This window comes from Pteropus alecto, unplaced genomic scaffold (genome assembly GCF_000325575.1).
Source record: "Pteropus alecto unplaced genomic scaffold, ASM32557v1 scaffold269, whole genome shotgun sequence".
NCBI classification, from domain to species: Eukaryota; Metazoa; Chordata; class Mammalia; order Chiroptera; family Pteropodidae; genus Pteropus; species Pteropus alecto.
In genome coordinates, this window is record NW_006443566.1 from 2,751,533 (window position 1) to 2,772,655 (window position 21,123).

General features: G+C 34.1%; 1 pseudogene; it reads right to left on the bottom strand.

The window, feature by feature from the left end:
* Positions 1 to 565: 565 nt before the first annotated feature.
* On the bottom strand, positions 566 to 684 carry LOC112472857 (annotated as a pseudogene).
* Positions 685 to 21,123: the final 20,439 nt, after the last annotated feature.

Below are 21,123 nucleotides of genomic sequence, written 5' to 3' on the forward strand. Positions count from 1 at the left end.
AAAGTAAACATCAACCATCTTACCATGCAATGATAACCACTGTTAGCAGTTTGGTGTATCTCTATGTCTTCGTATATTGTTTTACGTAACTGAAATATAATAGAGTCCTGTTTGTCTTGACATTTTACTCCATCATTAAATATTTCTAGAATGTAAGCTCAATAAGAACATGAAGTTTTGTCTGTTTTTCCATTGCTTAATCACCAGTGCCTGCCACATAGTAAACACTCAATAAATGCTTTTTGAATGTGTGAATGTGATGGTTAAATCATATGAACCATCCTTCTTTCATTTTAAGCATTTAAAATTTTTTTTGTATTTTAAGTATATTATTCTTTGTCAGAATGTTTGATTTGTTTTTCCCTTCGACCACAACAGATGTGAAATTACTAGGTCAAAAGTTAGAGACGTTGCTGTGTTCTCTAGAAATTTCTTTCTAAAAGTTTCAAGCAATATGAAAGTCCCTATTTCATTCAATACTCACGGGCACTGCACAGTTTCTCTGTAAACATTCCTCTAAATTTTGCCAACAAGATAATTAATGTTTCTTTTATTAATTAATTAACACCTACAGCACCTGGTGTTCCTAGGTGGTCTCCTATCCAAGTAGTAACCAGGCCCGACCCTGCTTAGCTTCCGAGATCAGATGAAATCGAGCATGTTCAGGGTGGCATGGCCGTAGGCTCATTTATTATTAACATACTTTAACAATATAGTAGACTTGTCAATATAGTAGACTTGTCCTGTTATACTTGAAAATATTTCCCCACAATTAGTTATTTCACTTTAATCCAGTTTAGGTGGTTCTTTCTAACCCAGGACTTTCAATTTTTATGTTGTCAAATCTAGCAAATATTGCTCCTCCTCCAAGAAGAAATAAGAAAACATTTACTCTTCTTTCCATCTACTTTTTCATGGTTTCATTGTTACTTTTCTTTCATCGATAAACCTGGAATTTATTTGGGACCATGGCACGTAGTGAGTACATTTCAGTAGATAACAATTATTCCAGCATTATGTTTAAAAATTCCTTCTTTTCTACTTTGATTCGTGCTTTTTTACTTCACATGCAGACTTTTATATAAGTTTGGGTTCTTTTAGTTTATATCTTTATTCTTATACCAGTCTTTTTTTAATTTCAAACATTTTATTGTAACATATGCACATATTTTAAAAAATTAGATTGTAGAGAAAGTATTAATAATAAAAATAAGGGTCTTCCAATCTTCCTTTTACTACGATAGTCCTGTTAATCAGAAAAAAATATTTTTAACCCTTTCTGTTTTAATTTTTCTGGTTTTATCTCTACACTGCTAAATAATAAAGCACATATAGCCTTAGTCATTATCTATTAAATTCCTGCTATGATAGGTTAGGATTTAGCACATTTATCTTATTTTATTTCCTTTCTCTCTTCTCTCAATATTTGATAGTTTCATTACTCTCTTTTGGTTAACTTTGTAAATTAAAACACTGTATCTAAACTTCTATTTCGTATTCTATCAACTTCAACAGTGTATCTTGATTCCCTACTTTGCAACCTAAGACTATTCCTGCCTGTATCCTTTCTTACAACTTTTAACTTCAACCTTGGATAGATCTTATTTTACGTTGTCAAAATTACACATATTTTGCCTCTACCGAAAGTTAAGTATTTTGAGGTTTGCCTATAGATTGATTCTAATTTTGGAAATCGATAAAAAGTGTTTATCAGGGTTAAATAATTATTCTTCATTCTAAGGCCAAATTCCTTCTCCCCTGTTGCAAGATCACAATGCCATTTGCCTTAAAAAGAGAATATGCTAACATCATGTAAGTTCAAGCAGATTTTTTCTTAATTCTGTCAATTGCTCGAAATAATAATAAATGTTTAGTAGAGTTCCCTTGTGAAGCCATATAAACTTAGATTTTTGTTTGGGAAAACTTTTAAATTACAAATTTAATTTCTTTAGTATTATTACAGGACTATTCTGATTTTTATTTCTTCTTATGTGAGTTTTGAAAAGTTGTGTTTTTAGAGAAATTCATCCATTTTGTCTCAATCTTAATTTTTTGGGCATAAATGTTTTTCGCATCATCCTGAAATGCTAATTTTTAATTTCTGAAATATCTTTGGTGATGTCTTTTCTTTTCATTACAAAAATGGCTAGTCTATTTTCTTAATCAATCTTACCAAGCAAGTATTTTTCAATTTATCTTTTAAGAAGCAAAATTGCTGGATCTCAGCATATAATAAAAGTTTATTCTTCTTTTATTGATATGCTAAAAGTTTTTCAAAGTGGTTTTACCAGATTACATACCCACCAGTATATGAGGTTTCCAGTTACTCCATATCCTTGCCAAAACCTGATATTGTCAGTTCTTTTTATTTTAGCCAGACAAATATAGTGATTTGAATTTGCATCTATATTTGATTTGAATTTACATTTATATTAACTAATATTTTTGAACACTTCATTGCACGTTTATCTGCCATTTAGATATCTTCTTTCGAGAAGTGCTTATGTATTTTGCCCACTTCTCTATTGGTTATCTCTCTTTTTTAATGTTTTTTTAAACAAACTTTTTAGTGTTTTTACATTTTTATATATGTGTCCTTTTTAGGTTATAAGTACTGAAAAAATCATCTCCCAAATTCTTGGCTTGCTTTTTCACTCTTTTAATGTTGTTGTTAGATCAACAGTTTCTTAATTTTGTGTAGTTCTATTTGTCAGCTATTATATACAATTTGTTTATGTTCTATTTCCTACTGTTTAGTGCTTTTTAAAGTCTTTTCTTACCCCCAAAGCATGAAGATATTTTCCTGTAATTTATTCCAGAAATTTATTGGTTTTGCTTTTTACATTTATATATACAATCCACCTAGAATTGATTTTGAATATGATTTTTTTTCAATATGGCACTACTAATTGAAAAGATCATCTATTTCTCATTGCACATCAGTATCATCTTTGTCATAAATGACTCAAATGACTATATATTTGGGTCTATTTCTGTACTTTCTATTATGTTTCATTTCTCAGTTTGTCTCTCCTTGTTCAAATAGCACACTGACTTAATTATTATAATCGTATAATTAGTTTTGATGTATGATAGTACAAATTCTTCAAATTAGCTTTTCTTCAAAATTATGTTGGCTATTTCTAGACTTTTGCATTTCCATATAAATTTTGGAATTGCCTTGTTGATTTCCACCAAAATAATATCTGCAGAAATTTTGACTGAGATTGAGGTTGCATTTACTCTACGGATCAATTTATGGAAACTTGATATCTTAACAATATCAGTTTTCCAATGTATGATGACCATGGTAGAAATCTCCATTTATTTGATATCTGCAATTTCTTTCTTTGATAGTTTGTAATTTTCTGCATTGAATTTTTGCACATTTTTCATTAGATATTCCTAGATATTTAATTAAATATTCCTAGATATTTAATATTTTGGTGCAATTATAAATGGCATATTTTTTATTTTATAACTTTGTTGCCAGTATATATAGAAATAAAAAAGATTTGTCTTGATCTTTTATCTAGTGTCCTAAAATTATAAATGATAATAGTTTATAGATTCTTTTGAACATTTTATATGAGTTTTATTTCTTCCTTTCTAATCATTCTCCTTTAAGGAGCTTCCTTTCTGTATCTACTTTGCTAAATTCTTTCCTTTTTAATTGTTATCGAGGTCTGAATTTATCAAATGCTTTTTCTGCGTCTATTGACATGATAAACAATTTTTTAAACTTTTTTCAGTTAATATGGTCAATTGCATTTTATTGATTTTTATAATGTTAAATCAACCTTTCATTCCTGGAATAAATCCAATTTTTGTGATATATGTTTGTTTTTGTTTTTATAAATTGCTTTATTCAATTTGCTAAATTTCTTTAGAATCATGCATCTATGTTCATGAGAAAAACTGGCCTATAGCTCTCTTTCCTGCTCGGCTGTTAGGCTTTCCTTGTTAGGCTTTCATATCAAGATTGCGCTGGCCTCATAAAAATGAATTGGAAAGTATTCTTTTTCTTTTTAATTGAATTTATTGGGGTGACATTGGTTAATAAGATCATATAGTTTTAAGGTGTACATTTCTATATTATCTGTATATTGCATTGTGTATTCACCACCAAAAGTCACACCTCCTTCTGTCACCTTATATTTGACGCCCTTTACCCTCTTCTGCCTTTCCCCAACCTCCCTTTTCCTCTAGTAACCACCATCATGTCATCTAGATCTATGAGTTTTGTTTGTTTGTCTTGTTTGTTGCTTTTTGTTTTATATCCCACATATCAGCGAAATCATATGGTTCTTGACTTTTTTCTTCTAATTTATTTTGCTTAGCTTCCCTTTTTCTAATCTTGGAAAGAGTTTTTGCAAGAATGGCGCTATCTCTTCCTTCAGGTTTGGAAATGTTTACAAATGAAATCATCTGGACCTGAAGATTTCTTAGTGGGAAGGTATTTAATTATAGATTTAAGTTTTAAATAGGTATTCAGATTTTCCATTTTCTTTTTGTATCGGTTGTGATAAATTATATTACCTTAGGAATTTGTCCATTGCATCAAATTTTGTAATTGTTTTTACCTAAATGCCTAAATGTATTTCCAATGTATTTTATTATCTTTTCAATGTCCATATGATCTGTAGTGACTTTTCCCCCCCTGATATTGGTTATGCAGGCTCTCTTTCTTTTTTAGTCTTCAAAGAACTTAGTCTTTTGGAGGACCAAATTTCAGTTTTGTTCATTTTTTTCTATTGTACTTGTTTTTCTATTTTATTAATTTCTGCTCTTATCTTTATTATTTCCTTCCACCTACATTCTTGTGTTAATTTTTTCCTTAATTTTTTGAAATGAAGAGATCACTTTATTCATTGTTAATACATGAATTTGATGGTTGTGAATTTTCTCTAAGCACAGCATTAGCGGCATTCAACATATTTTCATTCAGTGGGAAATATCATTTAGTTCTATCAAGATTTCTTTTTTGACCCAAGGTTTATTCTTAAATGAGTTGCTTAACTTCTAAATATTTGAGGATTTTCTAGTGATTATTTTGTTTTAGTTTTAGTTTAATTCCACTGTGTAAGAGAACATGATTTCAATCCTTTGAAATTTCTTGAGACTTGTTTCACAGCCTAGCAAATGATCAATTTTGGAAAAATTTGGGAAATACGACCTGAGAAAAAGTATATTCTATCATTGTTAAGTACACTGTTAATTAGGTTAAATTTGTTAATGATATTGTTCACATTTCTTAATTATCTCTTTAGTTTATAATTAATTATAAATACATCTATTTACAGATTAATTTACATTATTATATTTTATGATTAAGTTTTTGCATGCTCTTTTTTTTTTTTTTTAGATTTAGTACTCTGGTAAAATTCTCCAACTTGATTTCAATGTTTTTCTAACATAACAACCTCCATTACTATATTTTTAAGTACATGTCTGACAACTCCAATATCTGAGTCACATGTGGGTCCTAATTTTTGGTATACTATTTTGTTTATTGGTAGGCATTGTAATTTTAAAAATTTATGGCTTTAGATGCTATTATTTTTCTCCAAAGGGACTTTTCACTATCCTCTGTGAGGCATCTAGAATGGGATCTGATGAGTTTAAGTCAACTATGAATTGAGTTGCTCAATGTGGAGTTATAATCTTTATAAAGCTTGATTCACCTACGGTCTTAGAGTAGGCTCTAGAGATCCCAAGCGAAAGCCTGGGTGTTTCCCAGAGCCCCATCCCCTTTTGGCAGATTATAAAATCCAACTTTTGTTTCCCAAGCTCTATGATATTCAAAAATTCCACTGTGTGTTTCAGTTGTTTCTTAGTTGCCTAGATTTTGCCCTGCACAGTTTAAGATTTATTAAATATTTTACAGAGAAAACTGATGCCAAATGTTGAGCTTTCTTCAATATCCTTTTCCTCTGGGATATTAGGCCTTCAAGTCCTGGCCACTTCAGTGGGAGCCTTACTCAGCTATAGAAGCCAAATTTACTCCCCAGTTTGAAAAGTAAAAACAAAACTTATAAAATGATTTTTCCATTTATTAATGATTTCTTCTTCCATCACTACAAAATTCTGCAAACTCAAGCCTCTTTTTATTTAATGAGTTCTAGAACATAGTTGGTTTAGTGTTTCTTTGAGAAAATTTATTTAGTGGAGCTTTATATCTCAACCACTATTTATCTCATTGGGCTAGCTATATAAGGCAAAGTTTAACTTGGGTTTAAAATCATTTTACTAAATTGTCTTCTTTTATCGATTATTTATGGTTAATTCTCTCACTATTAATCCCCAGTCAGTTCTATGGCTTTAGAGGTGCTTGATCATAAAATTGGAAACAAAAGGCTTGAAGTAGCTTTAGATTTTTCCAAAGTCAATTATTTCACGAATCTCATGCAATTTAAATTTATCTTGGAACAAATGTCTTTTCAAATTAAGCTTTAATAACCTCAGGGGAAAAAACGTTAATTTCTTTTTCCTTTCTTTTTTTTTTTTTTTTTGCTTTCCATTCTTATGGATGAAAAACTCAAGTCAAACTTTAGAAGTTAATCAGAGGCTGTGACTTTCCACTTAGAGAGTTGGTTATATTTGTTAAAAATTGGAATATATAGAAGATTGAGAATTGTTAAAAAAATCAACATTCTGAAATATAGCCCAAGAGGGAGGAAAAACACAAGAATCTGAGCTAAGATTTATGTAAACCTTTATGACATAAATTTTAAAGTTTATTATAAAGTTTATTTTTTAAAATGTAAAGATTTCGTGAAAACTTTCTTTTAGCGAATTCTAGTGTATCAAGTGATAAGTCATCAGCTGTTTTGTTCTTCTGTGTCCTATCATATCATTGTTTGAGAAATTTGATAAAATCAAATGTGGCTGAGTAACAAATGGATTCATTATATTGAAGGTGAATGCATGTCTACATTGTAGAATAGATCACTTCAACCAAAACATGACACTATGAAAGTTGTTTTTTCTTCATTACTGGGACACAGAGTAGTATTCTGAGGTCCTATTTCTCAGTTACAATAACACAAATAGATGTTGATGTAGCCTGTTATCTGAGCAATAATATATTAAAACAAATAATTATTTATTAGCAGTAAAATGTTTCTACAGGGCTTAATTAAGAATACTTGGAATGAGATAACAAAATCTCAGCCTTGAAAGTGAGCCTCTGTATAGTTATTATTTAGGGACATTTTTATTGCTTCGCAGCACTTTAAAATCCTTAATTTGAAATGAAGGCATATGGTACAACACCAAGGTCTTAGAAAGCTGATGTAAATGAACATATGCAGTACTTGAAGCCAGTCTTCTTAGAATGATTGGGAGTTTTTAGTTCAGAAGTAGAAGTGGTCATTTCTCCCATGCTCAGTGATATCCCCAGGACTTCTGGGTATCCTGCTGCTTTAGCAGCTTCCACCCATGCCCCATGGTTCTACATGATGATAGAAATGTTGGGCCTGGATGAGTTAATCCATCTAATTCCATTCTTTCATAATCAGGGCACAGTTAAACATCAGGTCCAGGCAGATGGAACTATGGTAGAATTATGTTACAAACCTTGGTCGATCCACTGAGTTAAAGCAGATTGACTTAGAAGATTTCAGCACTGAACAAGCTAAATTTACTTTAGACTTGACAAGCAACAGAGGAGTTTGATCCCTGTAAGTTCTTGTGATATCAAGGCAAGCTTCTGATCCTGAAAATGCAGAGGTGGGGAGGAGCTTAGGTGTGCAGGTGTAAGATAGAATGCATGTGTGGAACTTCTGAGTCATGGGTACAGGCTGATCAAAATGCATGAGGTAAGAATCCATTGATCAGATTCAGGAGTGCAAGGTCAGAGTGGGCACTAGAGCAAGACTGACTAGATGCTGAACCCCCAAATGGATACCTAAAGGCATCCTACATTCTCCTTGATCAGAAATGGAATTGATCATAGAGCCTGGGGCAGGGCTAAGTCTCCAGGTAATCACTAAGTGGTCCCAGATATGAGACAGGAGGACTTTAAGAGAAGGGAATTGCTTGGTCACTGAATTCTACTTTATTCTAGGGACTTTTTCCCTGTGTAATTCCTTATTCCTTTCCAAGATTTTGGAGATTGATGAAGATCTAGAGGCAGTTTTTGCCTTGATGATAAGACATCATTCTTGTGATACCTAATAGATTCTCAAAAGAGTTGGAGCAGGGGCAAAGTATCCCCTTATTGGCATGGCTACAATTGTGCCTAAGTCTTACAGATGGCCCAGGACCAGACCCTGGGTTCTTCCCTCTGAGCTTCCTTTGAATCTGCTGACTTAAGGCTGAGTAATTGACTGGAAGTGTCCATGACTGAACTAAAATCTTCATGCTTCCAAAACACTAAAATAAATTTCCTTAATGGAACTGCTGGCTAGGGGAAAACAAATCTATAGAATTCTTACTTGTACTTCTATCCAAAGGTTTTTTTTTCTCTGATTCTAAACTCCAGGCTTAAGTAGATTGCTTAATTATTTGGAAAGAAGCTGAGCCAGCAGGTGGCCTTGCTCAGCCCAGATCTAACCATAATGCAGCTGAGTGTTGCCTAGGTCCTATGCAAGTCTATGTTTTAGTGCACTGGTCCCTTTGGGACCACTCATGCATTTAAACATATTCTTATTCAGCCTCCTTAGTCCAGAATATCAGGATGGTGACTTGGAAAGGAAAAGTACAGGGAAGTACAGGGAAGCTAGGAGAGCCTGGGACCTGGCAACTAGGGTAGATGCAACTCAGGGAAGCATGTTCTTGTGGACAAATGAGGATGAGCTAAGGAGATTCAGCTGCCAGTGAAGAGAAATCCAGCAAAAGAGCAGATCTGATGTCCAGATTATAGACCCAAACAGTAGGCAGTGAAGAGGAGCAGAATGTAGGGGGAAAATGATGGTTTTCATAAACCCTAAAAGGAATTCTAATGCATCCATTGACTATCCATTAATTTATCCATTCAACATTTACTACAACCTTCTATGTGCTCCAGTGCTGTACTAGACATGTGCCAAGCCCAAATTCTGTCAGTGGAGCCAGGTTTTCTATGCCAAAGTCAGAATAGGGTGAAAAAGGAAATTACTATTTGTTAAGTATTTACTATGGGCAAGGCACTTTCATATTGAGGATTTAATTTAATCCTCAAAACAATCCTGTAGATATCATTATTCCTAGTTCTGAAGAATGGTAAAGAAAGCACATTTCATGAAAGTAGGATAAAGAGGAATAAAACCAGAGTGAAGATGATCATCCACAGGAACTACACCAGGTACAACCTGAGTCTTTGCATACTTACCTGTAAAACAGATAATTATACCTGTCTTAGAGGATAATTGTAAGGAGAAAATTGCACTAAATGGCAAATATGTAAGTCCATACCACAGGGTTTAACAACATGGCAAGTACCGTGAAGAGTGACTCCTACATTCCCATTAAAAGTCTTATAAGAGGAGGATGGCTGAAAGGCTGACAGAGGACAAGAATGGGGCCCAAGATAACATACAACAACCCCTGCACCAGGAAAAACTCGTAGGTCATTCTGGCCACAGGTAACATGCCTCAGAAATCATGAGCTCAGCCACCAATCCTGAGCGGCCTGGAAAACCAAGGCAGGAGTGAGCGGAAAGCAAGAGATTAGTCATTAACACAAAGCAGAAGCCCAATCACTGGAACTGAGGCTTGAGAAGGACTGGTCAGATGACAAGTCTATAGCATCAGTCTATGATATATCATCAGTCTCAACAAGAAGGAAGTCATTGTCAGATTCCATACTCCCCTATTCATATCTCCAGGAGTCATGGCTCTCAGTTCTTCCTTCAGTGACTCAGCAACTGCTCAGTTATCTGCACCTGTCTCCAGCCTTGTTTCTCTGATCCCAGGGGCTGACTCTCTTTGTCACTAATGCTCTCTTCTCTCAGCTGATATCAGCTAGGTTCACAATGAGCTCACTTGAAGGTAAGTCATCCAAAGTTGAGGGCCCCTTGAACTGCCCGATGAGTCAGCAGACCTGTGGAAGGCTGAGTCTGCTAGTGGGAAAAGTGGCTCCAGATGGGGAAGGAAATGACTGTAGAGCACCAGGGACTTCCTTCAGGGATCCTTGACCCTTCTCAGGACATGGTTGGTCTAGATCTCCATCTCAGCCTAAGTCTCGGTCTCTATCTCCCTGTGTCTCTGTCACACACAGGCATACATGCAAGATCTTAACAAGTCATGGATATAGTGTCATGTTACCTAGGCCATGCTGCTCCACAGAACTCTTTATGCCCTTGGCTTCTGCATATTATGACTGTTTTCTCATGAATGAATGAAGCCAACTCCAGGCTACAGCTTAAAAATAAGACTTTCTTTGACTCCTATTCACTAATTATACCATAACTGAAGAGCAGGGGAGAAAGTTTGCTTTGTTTCTACATAATTCATACAATAAGGCCTGGATTGCATTATAGACTCATCACATTTCTCTGATGTGAACTCCTACCCAGAATCCACCCTGGGAAATTCTCTTCCTTGAACACCCACCAACTTCCTACTAATTTGCTACTTGAACCCAGGTCCACAAAATATCAGCAGAAAAAGTTTTTAGATATGGAATCAGAAAATATGTAAAGGTAGAGAAGGGGATGTGTATTTGAGTGGTAGATCCAGGACAGACATTATTAAAAAGTTATGAAGACTTCCTGTCTTCATTTAGAACATCATTTGCCATGCCTCTGAATGCAAATTCTTCTACTTGATCTGGGCTTAGATAAAACCCTTCCCTGATCATTGCTGTCATTAATAATTTCTTCCTTTTCAGAACTCCCTCAGCCTCTCTTATGTTTCTCTCTTATCCCACTCATTACTTTGTACTGGGGTTGATCCAGGTTCAGTAAGGACCTGAAGCTCAAGCAATTCAGGAGGACTTGTTTAAGAAAAATAAGTAAAAGAGATTAATACAAAATTAAATATGAACATGAATATTTATTTAGGATAAAGAAATCACAACAAAATCACGTTTTAACAAGTTAATGAATATAATAAACATCACAAAATTTAGAAAAATAACATTTTCATTAAGTAACTATCAGAGTTAATTATAATATTTTCTATAGAGAATATGGAAAGATAATTCAATCTTCTACAGTGGTTGGTCACAATTGTTTTACTGATGGTAACTGGAGATAAATAAAACATACATCTTCACACATAGATTTACTCACTCTTTGTAGTACTGCCACCAGGTAGTCCCTAGATACCTATACATTCTATTATTTTGTGCAATTACCAACAAAAAGCAAAAAATGTATGGTGCATGCATAGCTGTATAATTATTTATGCTGTGTTATTGAGAGTATTCCTGACTGACTTCAGAAAGTTCCAAGGTTTTTTTCTTTTTAGAATTTTATTTTATTTTATTACTAGTTTTGAGTATACAGTACATCGGTTAGACATTATATAGTTTATGAAACGATGCCCCTGATTACTCTATCTTCCCTCTGGTTCTACATATAGCCATTACATTACTGCTGACTGCATTCCCTATGCCGTGCTCCCCATCCCCGTGACCATCTATCAACTACTAAATTGTACTTCTTTAACCCTTCTTTCTGCCTTTTCTCCCAGTCCCCCTAACCCCCTCCCCTCTAGCCATCATCATATCAGAAAGTTCTGTTTTGACCAGGCACTGCTGAGAATTAAACCCTCTGTTTACAGTTTTACATGTCTCACTAGAAGAATTTTCCACAGACTGGCTTTTAGCTCCATACACTTCAAAGTACCCACCTACTTCCTGCACTGAGTGCCATAGGGCATGTTCCTGTCATGATAAAGCCTCTGCTCTGTACCCTCTTGCCATGAACGCCCATTGAGTCAGAGCAGGGTGGTGAGATGTTTCTAGAAATCACTCCTACACCAGGTCAACTGGTAATTGGTTCAATTAAAGTGAAGTATTTGTGAGCCCCATATATATATTTCAATAAACTCAATTAAATGTATCCTCAAAACAACTTTTGGCTGGGTCTCAAAAATGTCCTTAGCCATTCAACAGTGGGGAAAGTAAGAGGGGAGAGACGGTTTAATTAACTCAGTTTTTTTTTTTTAATCTCACTTTTGCAAATTTTATGAGAATGTGTAACCACATAAGTATGTTCATCGAGTCTCTTCCAGATTGCTGGGAGGAGCCTGTGTAAATAAGGGGCACTGACACTTGAACTTCATTCACTTTATGCTAAATCTGCTTCTGCTTTAACTTTGCATTATAATAATGTGTGCCCGTACCTAATCATGCCTTCTATATTTGAGAGCATTTATACATTTCCAGTCCCTGATACAGTTCTTTTCATATAGAAGCAACTCAGTGAATTTTCTTGCATGAACTAAGTAATTCATATACAATAATGGGCAAGTTAGAGTAACCTGATCTCTCTCCTTACATGGTTGAATGTGGAGAGGAATTCCAGGTTGTCCAATCTGACGTTGTGCCTTCTCCTTAGAGGGTACCAGTCAGTAGCTTCGGTTGTGAGTTTCTCTGGAACTTCAGGGTTTCTTCCCATGGTCTGAGGAAGGTCAGGGACTTCTCAGTGAGAATTTTTGTAAGAATTTTAATTTATTAATTTAAATAACAAACTTGTTACTGTGATTTAAACTAACAGTTACAGTAAGAGATTGGTTAATTAAATTGCCACATTTAAAAAATGGAACACTGTGTTAAAAATGCACGAGATAAAGAACTATGACTTTTGAAATGGAAAAACAGCTACGTATATAATTAAGTGGGAAAAAAAATGTTCCACTCCCAAATCATGATCGGTTCAAACCCCTCCAGGTAGTATTTTGTCCTTCCAGCTTGCCTGCTCAGGTCACCCCGCTACCACTCCCTCTTCCGCAGCCTCAAGGGACCTGCCTATCCACTGACCTCTCCTTTTCCTCCTGATTCTTTCATCACTTCCCTCCTAACCAGCTTGGATTCCATGACGCATAATTTCAACTACTCTCTTGCAAATACTCTAAAACTCCTTTGGGCCTTCTACTTTTGCTTCTCCCCTCACCCCCAGTGTTTAAATTGTTGTAAAATACACAAAACACAATACTTACCATTTTATCTATTTTCAAATGTACGATTCGATAGCAATGTCGTGCAACCATCACTACCATCCAGTGCCGGAACTCTTCTCATCTTGCAAACCGGAAACTCTATACCCATTAAATACTAACTCTCCATTCCCCGCTCCTGCCTGTCCCTGGAAATCACTATTCTACTTTCTATCTCTATAATTTTGAGTATTCCAGGTACTTTACGTAAATGAAGTCATATAATATTTGTCTTTTTGTGACTGGCATATTACATTTAGCATAATTTTTTCTCAGTTACCTTGCAGTTTATTCAAACTAAGAGAAAAAGGTCATAATGTTTTCATGCAATGCATTCTTGGTTCTTTAAATTACAATTATGACAAATTACAGAAATAAATAAGGAATGCCACACTTGTGAACCATACAAAACATCAGCATTTTAGGTTGTACATAAGTTAAGGAAATGTTTCAAACACTTTTTGAAATACTGTAGCAGCCAATAAAAAGAGGCGTGACTTAGGAGCAAACAGAAATGCAGTTTAGAAAACAAACAAAAATCACACTAAAACTACTCAATTCCTTTAAAATCACTGAGCAAGAAAAGCAAAATTGAGCTTCCATACTGACATAATGTCACTTAGCTAGGTTCATCTATATTGCAGTATGTCTCAGAATCTTTCCTTTTTAAGACAGAATAATATTCCATGGTGTGTGTGTGCGTACATATAGTAGTGTATTGTGTGTGTGTATACACACACACATACATACATATAGTAGTGTGTGTGTGTGTGTGTGTGTGTATACACACACACACTTTGCTTATCTGGACACTTGTATTGTTTCCATGTTTCATCTAGAATTTCTATTCTTTTCTCTGTTTTTTTTTCTTTACATTTTATACCTATCGATATGACTTTCTCCTTTAGTTCTTTGAGCATCTTTAAGACAGTTGTTTTAAATCTTTGTCTAGTAGGTCTACCATCTAGTGTTTCTCTGGGACCATTTTTGTTAGTTTATTGTTTTCATTTGAATGAGCCATAATTTCCTATTTCTTTGCATTCCTTGTGATTTGTTGTTTAAAACCGGACATTTGCATCTAATGATGTGCTAACTCAGGAAACCAGATTCTCTCCCTATGCCATGATCTACTGATCTTCCTTTCCTTTTTCTCCCCTCCCCTTTCCTTTTTTCAGTTTTTGTAATCTGTCTCCATGCTGAGGATCAGCCTGAGGTGTAAACTTAAGATCTTCTCAGATCTTTTCTGAGTCTGCACCTTTTACTGAGTATGTGTGGTAACTTTCTAATTGTCCTCATATATGTGCAGTTGATTTTTTAGTGTTCTAGTCTTTAATATCTGGCTCCCAAAAGGGGGAAAAAAGAAAAATGAAATGGAGGGGGAGGTACCAACCCTTTAAATGTCCTGGAAGTCACTATAGCCAAGGTGGGGGAGGGGCTTGCAACAGTGGCTGCCTGGCCTCTTTGTACCTCTGTGATCAGAAGTTGCAATCAGCAATCAGAGGATAGAGTCCCTATGGCCCACCCTGGCTCCTGAAGGCTGCTGGCCAGGGACAGTAGGGAGTGGAGGGCAGGGAGGGGGAGGATGGGTAGCAGGTACCATGCTATGAGCTGAAATTGATTGAATTTAACCACAATTTACCATCCAAGCCTTCCCCTGGAAGTTGCTAGATTTATAAGTTCCAAAATAGTGGCAGCAAACAGATTTTGCCAATGTAATTGTCCTGTAGGTAGAAAGACAGATTCCTGGTGCTTCCTACTCTGCCATCTTCCCAGAATCCTCTCTGTGCCTTTGCTTTTTAATTATGCTTCCCTATATGGCAAAACTTCAACTTTGAACCAACCCAGTTGTTCCTCTTCTACTTGCTTGCAATCAGGTAGTTGAACTAGAGAAAATTATTTTATTAGATACTTTGCTAACCATCAAAACTGATGGTCACCAGACACAACTGGAACCTACACAATTCTAGCCAATCTTTCTCAAAAAAGTTGTATCTGCTTCTTCATCTTTCTTATTCTTTTCCCTTTTAAAAATATAAAATATTTTAAATGCTTTCTAGAATATAACTTCTATGAGGCTAGAAAACTTGTCTTTTTTGTTCTTAACACAGTGTTTGGCACATGCTAGGTATTCATTTTGAATAAACGGACATAGAATAGTGCACAAATTAAAATAGAAAACACACTTGTACCCCATGCTTTATCAAATTTGGACCTATTACCATATGTGCTCTGCATTTTTCTTTTAAGAAATTAAATATTTCAGGTAAAGTAGAACACCTCTATGTAAGCTTCCTGGATCCTATTTACCTCTCTCCATCCCCAACAATAGTTACTGTTGATGATTAGGTGTTTCTATTTCTCATGGAAGTTTTGCACTCTACTATATATTCATGGATCTCCGTAATAATATATAGCACTGTTTTGAAGGGTTATAAACTTTATATAAATGGCACTATAGTCTACGTAATCATTCTACAACTTTTCTCTTCCTTCCACATTATGTTTTTAAGATTAATCCACATTGCTACCTCTAGTGCCAGTTCATTTTAAGTTGTATGTTTATTTTTGCTTACTTGTATCACAATTTGTTTATCCATTCTCCTATTGATAGACATTCGAGTGATTTTTAGATTTTTACTATTATTAGCACTGCTACAATGAACACTCCCGTACAAGTGTACATCTATGACAATCTGCAAGTTCCTCTAGGATGGACCTGTATCTAGGGCTGGAATGCTGGGACACAAAGTATACAGAGTTTGATCTCTAATAGACATTGTCTAATTATTCTCCATATATTTTGTACAAATTAACATTTCCTACAGAAATATTTGAAAGTTCCCCTTGCTCCACATCCTAGTCATTATTTGGTATTTTCAGGCTTTAAATATTTTTTCTAATCTCATGATGTGAAATGGCAACTTATTTTTTTTTTTTTTGCATTTCTCTGATTACTAGTAAAAGTTGAATAATTTTTCATCTTTATTGGTCATTAGGCAATCCTCTTTTCTAAACTGCCATCTCATAAAACTTTGCCTTTTTTTAAAAAAAATTAAGGCTTTAATTTTTTTTTTTTAGAGCAGTTTAAGCTTCACAGCAAAACTGAGGGGAAGGTACAGAAATTCCCCATGTACTGCCTTGCCCCCACACATTCATTATCAACACCCTCTGCCAAACTGGTACATTTGTTACAATTGACGAACCTACATTGATTCTACATTATCACCCAATGTCCATAGTTTGCATTATGGTTCACTCTTGGTGTTGTTCATGCTATGGCTCAGACAAATGTACAATGACACGTATCCATCATTTTGGTGTCATACGAAGTATTTTCATTGCCCTAAAAATTCTGTGCCTCGTTTATTCATCTTTCCTTCTCCCTACTCTAATCCCCCCGCCCCCCCACAAAAGAAGACCTTTGCCTATTTTTTCATTGAGCTATTTCTCTGTTTTTTCTCTCTTTAATTTTAGCAATCATTTTGTACTATGCCAACTAACCCTTTGTCAGCTATATGCATTGTAAATGTTTTCTTTCAGTCTGTGTTTTATATTTATTTATAGTATCTTTTTCATAAAGGCATTAATATTTTAAAGGAGTCAAATTTATTTTTTCCTTGATTGCTTTTGTATATTATTTACAAACTCTCTCTTCACCCTTAGGTCTTAAGGATATTCTTTTATGCCCTCTTCTACATTTTTAAACGCTGCTCTACACATTTAGTTTTTAATCCAGGCTGGGGAATAAAGTAAGAATTAAATTTTATCTTTTTCATATGGCTAACTAATTTCTCCACCACCATTTTATTACCCTACTGATCAGTAATGCAACTGCTGACAAATATTAAGTTTCCCTGTATGCATGGGACTGAACTCTCTATTCTATTCCACTTGGCACCTTGTCTATCTCTGTGCCAAAATTACATTGTATTAATCACTATAATTTTACAAAATTATTAATCTCTTCCCTACCTTGTTCTTTAAAGATTTTTAAGGCTATGCTTGTCCTTTACGATATGAATAGTAAGGACACCTGTCAAATTCTATATAAAACTCTGATGATATTTTAAATGAAACAGGATTTTAAGTTGAATTTATAAATTAATTTGGAGACAATTGCTGTCTTTATTATAGTGAATTCTACAATCCCAAAACATAGTTTTTATTCAGGATTTCTCTATTTATTTGAGATGTCCATTACTTCAATAATGCTTTCTTTTCTTTTTAATTATCTTGTATATCTTTGTTGGATTTATCCTTAGGTAAATTATAATCATAGTTTTTGTCGTCATGGCAAAAAGTATGTTTTTTGTATTGCTTTTCTAGTTGATTATTAAGAATGTTATTAGGAATATTTTTCTGAGCTTGTATCCAAAAATCTAGACCAACATTCAAATTAGTTTTAGTATTATATATTGACCCATTACTAGAAATAAAATTATGTCTTAAGTTTTCTACGTTTACAGATATGCCTCCTGTCTTTCTTTCCTATTCTTGTACCTCTTATGTTTTTATTCATCTATTGATGAACCTCTAGTACATTGTTGAGTAGAAGTGGTGACATGAAATAATTTTACTTTGTCCCTGATATTAATGAGAATGCCTCTAAAATCTCATCAATAAAAAATTACTGTAGGTTTTAAATATCAGGCAAAGAATGTTCTTTGTATTCTTAGTTTGCCAAGATTTTAAAAAATCATGATGAATGTTGATTATGTTTTAATCAAATGCTTTTTCTGGAATTATCGAGATAATCATAAAAACTATCTTAATCTCTTAAAGTAGTATATAATATCAAAATATTTTGGAATCCTTTCTGAAACCATCCTTCCATTTCTGAAATGAACCCAACCTGAACATAAACACTGCTGAATTTGATTTGCTACTATTTTATTTAGAATGTTTTGCCTCTGTGCTCATAAATGAAATGGATCTATAGTTTTATTTTCCCTGATCTCAAGAGTACACTAGGTTTAAAAATGACTTATGTGGCTTTTCCTCTTTTCCAACTCTCTAAATAATGTGTATAAATTGAAAATTATCTGTACCTTAAAGATATAAAAGTCAGCTGTATTACCTGGTGTCTGTTTCATGGAGAAGAGAGTTTTGATTACTGATTTAGGCTCTTCAATGATTATTAGACTATGTTGTCCAATTTTTCATTCACTTAATTCTTGTGAATTTTTAAAATAAATTTTTAATCGAATTATTTAATTTTGTACATAAATTTATTTATAGTTTTAAAAAACTATCTGTAGTAAAGCCCCCTATTTAGATGCTAATAATATAAATCTGTGCCTTTTGTCTTTTTGCTTGATTGTTCTCTTTTATTCGTTTTCTCCAATAATCAGTTTTGGATTCTGTTTATCCCCACTACTGATCCTTTAGTTTTAATTAATTTCTATTTTTTTAGTATTTCTTTTATTTTACATTTCTTGGAGTCATTTTACTGTTCTTTTCCTAACTTCTTAATCCAGTCACTAGCTTATTTTAATATATTTTCTTACTAAAGGTATTTTGTGCTATAAATTCACCTTTAAGTACCATAACTTTAGCTGTTTGTATGTTTATAGTCATTGCTGATTAGTGCTAAATATAATTTCTATTATGATTTCCTCTTCAACCTATGTTATTTAAGTTTCCAACCATATTTTCCTATCTTTATATTGTCGATTGCTAATGTAATTTCATTATGGTAAGAGAATTTTTCTGTATATTAATGATTATTTAAAATTTATTATATTTGCTTTGTTATTTACTACATGATAAATATTTGGAAATATTCTATGGTTTTTGAAAAGCAAATGTATTTTCTATCAAAGGGGGTATAGCCTTCTATATAAAACTATTAGATCAAGCCTTTAATTTTGCATTTTATAATAGAAAAATGACTAGTCCACATTATTTGTAAGCAAAGGTCCATTCTATAATACTGTAGGGAGAATAAATTATGTGATAATTATGGAGTAGGTTCTGAAATAAGGTTGCAGAGAAACTCTTATATAAACTTTTAGGTTCTATTATTTTTACATCCTATGATTTGCTACATTTAACAATTTATCTAATCTTTATTCTGAAACTTTAATATTATGGCACTAAAACAGAATTCCAATAAATCATTTGAAGAAAGGATGTGGTTTGAAAAGTGTCTGAATCTAAATCAGGGTTGGAAATATGTCTCTTTGTCTCTAACATGCGTGACACAAAACTTTATATGGCGCGTGTGGTAAGCAGAATGATGCTCCATAGCCCCAAAGATATCCAAGTGCTAACCCTGTAATCTGTGAATATGCTGCCTTACATGGCAAAACGGACTTGAAAGATGTGATTGACTTAAGGATGTTGAGATAGGGAGAATATCTTGATTATCCAAGTGGACCCAATGTAATCACAAGGGTCCTTAAATGTGAAAAAGAAAGGCGAGTCAGAGATTTAAAGGTGCTATGCAATTGGCTTTGAAGATGGAAGAAGGTGGCCATGAGCTGAGAAATACAGGTGGCCTCTAGAAGCTGGAAAAGGCAAAAAAGTGGATTTTACCCTAGAGTCTACAGTAGAAACATAGTCCGGTCAACACCTTGTTTTTAGCCCAGTGGAACCCATTTTGGTCAGAAATGATTTTTTCACATTTTCATCTTTATTATGGGTTATCACAATTTAATATTTTCCACCATATCTTCTATTTTCCTTACTAACTTTTGTCTGCTTAATCAGTTAATTGCTAATAGAAATTTATTAAAATCTTCAACTATTATTGTAGATTTGTCAATTCATCCTCGCAATTCTATCAATTTTTGCTTTGCATATTTTGATGCTATGTCCTGAGCTAATTCATGATTGGTTGGTTTTTTGGTGGATTATTCCTGTATTATTATGTAATTTCCCATTTTATCCCTAATAGTGCCCTTTGCTCTAAATTCAATTTTTTTTAATATTAATATGATTGCACCAGCAGAGCATACTGCTTGTTCCCCTTGAATCCCCTCAGCACTCATCTGTCTAAAGACTGCTTGCTGCAAAAACCTGCGACTTTCTGTTTAAGGGCTTTTATTTTTTTCTGGCCATAGTAGAAAATTCAAGGCAAGCCAAGAGAGCCAGGGAGTTGGTCCCTAGAGCCAGCGCTCAACACTGACAGCTGGGGAGGTGGTCAAAAGACACTCAGGCTTCCCTGAGCCTCAGGTGGGTAGTTCTCAGGAACAGTCTCCTCTCTCCCACAGTTCCTCAGTGCGACTGAGCTCCAGTTGCCCATCATGGTAAGTGACTTATAACACATCTTTGAGTGGCTTCCTTCTCTTCCTTTTCTCTTGTCTTCACTTCCTTATAGGTGTTTCCTGGGATCACCTCCCAAATAAACTACCTGTGTGAATCCTTGCCTCCTGGTCTGTCTGCTAGTTATATTTTGGATAATATAGTCACAGGTATATATTTTCTCCATCCTTTATTATAAATATTTTGTGTTTTTTTATGCTATTCTCTTGTGAGAAGCATACAGCTGGCTTTTTAAAAAAATCCAATATGAACATTTTTGTCTGTTAAAAGTTTAATCCAGAAGTATTGACTGACTACTCCCACAAGCCAAATCTGGCCTGAAATCTGTTTTTGTATGGCTGCAAGCTAAGAATGGTTTGGGGTTTTCTAAAGGAAAATGCAGAAATTGTATGTGGCCTACAACACATGAATATTTATTATCTGATCCCTTATAGAATAAGCTTGCCAACTCCTGGTTTAATCCACTCATATTTATTGTGAATGCTGATATACTGCATATATTTCTAACATTTGTATTTTTAATCTAACATTTCCTTTGCAGCTTTCTCCTTTTCTGTCTTCTGCTGGATTAATAGTTTCTGATCCTCCTTTTCTCCCTTCTATTTGTTTGAAAGCTATAGATTCTACTCTTTTGGTGATTACCATTAAATTTTTAAAAATTTATTTATTTTAATTAGTTTCAAGTATATAGTACATTGGTTAGACATCTATATAGTTTATATAATGATCCTATTTGCTCCCTCCCTCCCCTGACCCTACACCTAGCCAATG